This window comes from Macadamia integrifolia, chromosome 2, assembly GCF_013358625.1.
Source record: "Macadamia integrifolia cultivar HAES 741 chromosome 2, SCU_Mint_v3, whole genome shotgun sequence".
In the NCBI taxonomy this organism is placed as follows: Eukaryota; Viridiplantae; Streptophyta; class Magnoliopsida; order Proteales; family Proteaceae; genus Macadamia; species Macadamia integrifolia.
The window spans coordinates 23,034,863-23,040,443 of record NC_056558.1 but is presented as its reverse complement, the minus strand read 5'-3'; the positions used below and the strand labels follow the sequence as shown (position 1 = coordinate 23,040,443).

The 5,581-nt window shown below is 37.8% G+C and overlaps 1 non-coding gene across 1 annotated transcript; it reads right to left on the bottom strand.

The window, feature by feature from the left end:
- Positions 1 to 5,247: 5,247 nt before the first annotated feature.
- On the bottom strand, positions 5,248 to 5,354 carry LOC122072473. Its single transcript, XR_006138487.1, has one exon. It is a non-coding gene; the product is annotated as a small nucleolar RNA R71 (small nucleolar RNA).
- Positions 5,355 to 5,581: the final 227 nt, after the last annotated feature.

Below are 5,581 nucleotides of genomic sequence, written 5' to 3'. Positions count from 1 at the left end.
TTGATGACATTTACACATACTTTCTTGCTGTGCGGTTTTCTTTCTCATTTTTTTTTCATTATAAACTCTATCCTACTCCACTACTATTGGCCTGAATGAAATGGTGGAGCAAACATCAGACACCCAAGTTACTATGTAGCTTCGCTTTTTGCATATACCCACATAGACAGTGATGCTAGAATTCTTTCAGAAGTTTCCTCCCTAGGAATTTCGATCAAGACATCATGCTTCTTGAGGCGCTATTGTCACTTTCCACACTTCATTTAAAATTGTGTCTATGTCAACTCATGCCAATCTAAAAAGAAAGTCTCAACTCCAAATCAAGAGTACATGGAATCCACAGACTTACGTAAGGTCCAACACTGTAAAACAAGGGTCTCTTATTTTTTAAAAGAGAGTCCCATCTCAAAACACAGGGTTGTTTACTTTTTCTCAGTAGGGTTTTTATACGTTCAATATGGGTATCATAATCAAAATTATTACTTTCATACATCAAGCGACCGAATGGTATGGTCATTAGCCAAAAACCAAAGTATGACTTCATCCTTAGCTAGCTCAAAAATAAAAAGAAACACTGGTTTCCCTTCCCACACTTAAGTCATGCAATGTCCTTAATATATGAAAAGAATTAAAAGAAAAGACAATGCAAGGGGGTCATACTTGGGTAAAAGTTAGTCATTTATGTAAAGAGGTTCATGGGGATCCATGACCTCTTCCAGAGTAGAAGATGGCAACTTAATGAAGGGCTTCAACTTATGGGTGATCCCATATTTCTTCATGAGGGCCTCAAATGATCCATTGGAAAAATTCTTGCCCCTGTCAAAAATATAATAAATGATCCCATTATTCATCCACTTTAGAATTTCTTTTTAAATGGCTTCCTCCAACACTAGGTTAGCTCTTCTCTAGGGTTCTGTTGAAGGTTTGGACCCCTCAATGAGGTGAATATGATGTTGAATAATAGAAAGGCTAATTCCTTTGATGTCAACCATGGTCCATCATATGGCTTCCTTATTGTCTTTTAACACTCTAAGTGATTCCTCTTCCTGGCTAGAAGTCAAATCTAAAGAAATTAATACTGGAAAAGTCTGGTCAGGCCCTAAGAAAGCATACCTCAAATCAAATGGCAACTCCTTAAGATCTAGCTTAGGGGCTCCACTATAAAAGGTTTGGGAATGGAATTGAAAGGGGGTCCTAAGGGCTCTATAAGTGGTTGGAGAATCCAAACCTCAGACATAATTTCGTCATTAAAACCACTCAATTATTCCATACACTCTTGAAATTCAGAATCAAAACCAATATCAAAAATATGTCTCAATGGAATCTGGAATTTCCTAGAGCATATGAAGATCCTTCTCATGGGGATTTGGTTGCTTACCCAACCTAAAGACATTAAAATCCATAAAAGTGTTACCAAAAGAAAGTTTCATAGTACCGTTCCTATAATTAATTATGGCATTACTGGTTGTAAGGAACGGTCTACCAAGAATAATTGGGATCTGGTCCCGAATGTTGGCAGCTGGCTGGGTGTCTAAAACAATGAAATCAACAAGGAATAAAAATTCGCCAACTTTAAGTAAGACATTCTCAACCATCCCTTTAGGAATCTTAACAGATCTATTTGCCAATTGAAGAGTAGTTCTAGTGGCTTTCAATTCTCCCAATCCTAGTTGCTTATGCACATGGTAAGGCAAAAGATTCACACTTGCGCCAAGGTCAAGTAAGGCATGCTCAATGTAGGTGTTGCCTATGACATAAGCTATGGTAGGGCTCCCTGGATCCTTATATTTGGAAGCTATAGGCTGAGTAATTATGGAACTAATGTTTCCTGACAAGAATGCCTTTTTGGGCACATTGGTGATAAGTTTGTGAGTACACAAATATTTCAAGACCTTTGCATGGGCGGGGATCTGGGATATGGCATCCAAAAGATGGATGTTCACTTCTACCTTTTTGAAGACTTCTAAAATTTTTTTCATGGAAGCAGTTTTCTTTTTGTTTACCAATAGATTAGGAAAGGGGACAGAAGAAACATAAGAGTTGTTAGGATTTTACTCTTTTTCAGAAGAATCATGTTTGGTTTCCTCAACCAAATCATCTTTAGTTGCTTTAAGTTCATCAGAAGAACCTGGAATAAGAGCCACACTTGTGTCCTCAATAGAAGTAGAGTTAACAGGAGTAATAGATGGGGAAGATTTAGGAACACTCTGTTGGTACTCTCGGCCACTCCTAAGAGCATAAACAAGATTACATTGGTTGGAGGGCTCTTGTTGTGGACTCTTTTGAATTGGATTCAACTAATTTAGAACTAGTTGATGATTCATATTCACATTCCTGGGATTTGGTTTAGGATGACTAGGCATCTTCCCTTTCCCCCTTTTATGCAAAACATTAGCAAGTTGGGAGATTTGCTTCTCTATATTATGTTGGCTTGTCATGAAAGTACTCATGAGAAGTTCCATACTTTTCTTTGAAGAAGAAAGCCTAGCCAAATCACCACCTCCTCTCATGAATCCTGGAGGTTGATTTACAGGAGGTGGTGGAATAGCAGATTGAGTGAAGATCCTAAAATTGTTCTGCTGATTGGGGGGCATGTTCCTTTGATTGGCTTGCTGGGGAAAAAACTGCCCTTGACTCAAGGGTATAAAATTAGGACCTATTTGATTATTGGCTTGTTGGGGAACAAACTGCCCTTGACTCAAGGGTTGAAAATTAGGACCTACTTGATTATTGGCTTGATTTGAAGAGAAGTTATGATGGTTCCTCCATCCTGGATTATAGGTCTGACTATAAGGGTTATTTTGGGACATGGCATTCACATTTTTAGGACCTATATATTCAAACCATTCACACAAGAAATATTAGGGCACTCCTCCATCACATGGTTGGGAGATTGGCACCAACTACACATAGGCATAGAATGATTTATTTGGTTCAATTGGGCAGGCCCTTTGACTATTATGGCTTCAAGTCTCTTGATAGGACTTTCAAGTTAAGCCTCTTTGGCTACAACACTTTCCACAAGGTAACCCTTATTTGTCCTCTCAATTTCTTGAGTAAACTCTCATTCTCTGATTTTCTCAGCCAATTCAAGCAAAAAGTTCCAAGCATCGTCTTCATCTGTAAAAGATGTAAAACCTTTGGGATACACAGACTCTAACAACTGCTTGGTCTGATAATCAATACCCTCATAAATGATTTGACAAAGTTGCCATGTATCAATTCCATGGTGAGAGCATCCTTGAAGGAGATCCTTAAATCTCTCCATAAATTTGGAGAATGACTCATTAGGTTTTTGCCTGAATTGAAGAATTTCACTCCTAATTTTATTGGTTTTATGCAAAGGAAAGAACATTTTCAGGAAAACTAAAGTAAACCCATCCCATGTGGTAATGGAATTGGTAGACAAACCATAGTGCCATTTCTTAGCTTGGTCCTTGAGTGCAAAAGTTATGAACCTTAATTTTACAGCATCATCAGTCAACTGTTGGATCTTAATCAAAACACAATTCACTTCAAATTTCCTAAGGAATAGGTATGCATCCTCAGAGGGCAGCCCATGGAAGTGGGGGAACATAGTGCTGTACTGAGATTTGAGCTCAAAATTATTACCCTGGGCTTGTGGTAGAACTATGAAGGAAGGTTGGGTTGCTCTAGCGGGGTAGAACCTATCTTTCAGAGATTTAGGTGGAGAGTTTTGCTGTTGGCCTCCTATATTGAAAGGTATTGATGAGAGTATAGGTATATGGTCACTACTTATTGGATTTCCTCTTTCTAACATATTCTCAGTATTACATATCCACCTAGCACTCATGCAATAGAAAACTACTCACAACTAGAATAAGACAAGCATAATGGAAAGTTTTTTTTTTTTTTTTTGGCTTTTTGGGAGCTTACAGACAAGGATCCGGGGTTGCTCAATTCTTGAAACTTGTTTGAATATTAAAAGTAACCGCAAGCGTACGGATCAGTATAACTAATGGGCCAAACATAAGGAGAGCAGCCACTTTATTTTTAGCTTCTTTTAGTAATGCGAAAGTGAAATGATTGATTATGGTGATCTACTTCTAATTCCTAGATGTCTACTTATGTGCCTCTCTAGTTTTTTCGCTTTTTATTTTAGTTATTTATTTTCTTGCACTTTTACTTTCAGTTATTTGCTTTTTAATTGTGTGGTTTGAGTATTTAATTCCTAGATGTGAATGGTTAGGTCATTCAATTTTTATTGAAATTTTAATTCCAATTTCCCTAGATGTGTTGGTTAGGATGCTTTTAGATGCATTTATGTTAGGTTGGTAGTTAGAAATAGATCACCATAATTAAATTGTGCACTTTTGCATTATTAGAAGAAGCCCAAAATAAAGTGGCTGATCTCCTTATGTTCGACCCATTAGCTACAATGATCCGTACGCTTGCGGTTACTTTTAAAATTCAAACAAGTTTTTGGCGTCGTTGCTGGGGAGACAGTTCCATGTTATTTTTTGCTTTCTTTTGGTAAATTGGAGTACTTTGTTTTCTTTTTCCTTTCTTCACTTATTAATTTCCTAAGAAGAACAACTTGTAATTATAGTTGTATAGGTAGAGGTCGCCAAGCCTCATAGTATGATAAAGACAAGTTTTGCCCTGTAGCAATACCTCAGGAATTTACTTGAGCAACCCTAGATCCCTATCGGTAAGCTCACAAAAAGCCAAAAAATAATTCAAAAAAATAATTCATTCTTTTGTGCTTGTCTTATTCTAGTTATGGGTAGTATTCTGTTGCATGAGTGCTACATGGGTACGTAATACTGAGAATATGATAGAAAGAAGAGATCCAACATGTAGTGACCCTATACCTATACTCTCATCAATTCCTTTCACTATGGGAGACCAACAGCAAAACCCTCCACTTAAATCTCTGAAAGATAGGTTCTACCCTGTTAGAGCAGCCTAACCATCCTGCATGGTTTTACCACAAGCCCAGGGCAATAATTTTGAGCTCAAATCTCAGTACATCACTATGTTGCCCACTTCCATGGGCTGCCCTCTAAGGATGCATACCTATTCCTTAGGGAATTTGAGGAGGTTTGTGTTCTGATTAAGGTCCAACAGTTGACTAATGATGCTGTAAAACTAAGGTTCATAACTTCTGCGCTTAAGGGCCAAGCTAAGAAATGGCTCTATGGTCTACCTACCAATTCGATGACCACATGGGATGGGTTTACTCTAGTCTTCCTAAAAAAATTCTTTCCTTTGTATAAAACCAATAAACTCAAGAGTGACATTCTTCAAATCAGGCAGAAACCTAGCGAGTCGTTCTCCAAATTTATGGAGAGATTTAAGGACCTCCTTCAGGAATGCCCTCACCATGGAATTAATATATGGCAACTTTGTCAAATCATTTATGTGGGTATTTATTATCAGACCAAGCAGTTGTTGGAGTCTATGTGCCCTAAAGGTTTTACATCTTTTACAGATGAAGACGACGCTTGGAACTTTTTGCTTGAATTGGCTAAGAAAACCAGAGAGTGGGAGTCTACTCAAGAAATTGAGAGGATAAATAAGGGTTACCTTGTAGAAGGTGTTGTGATCAAAGAGGCTC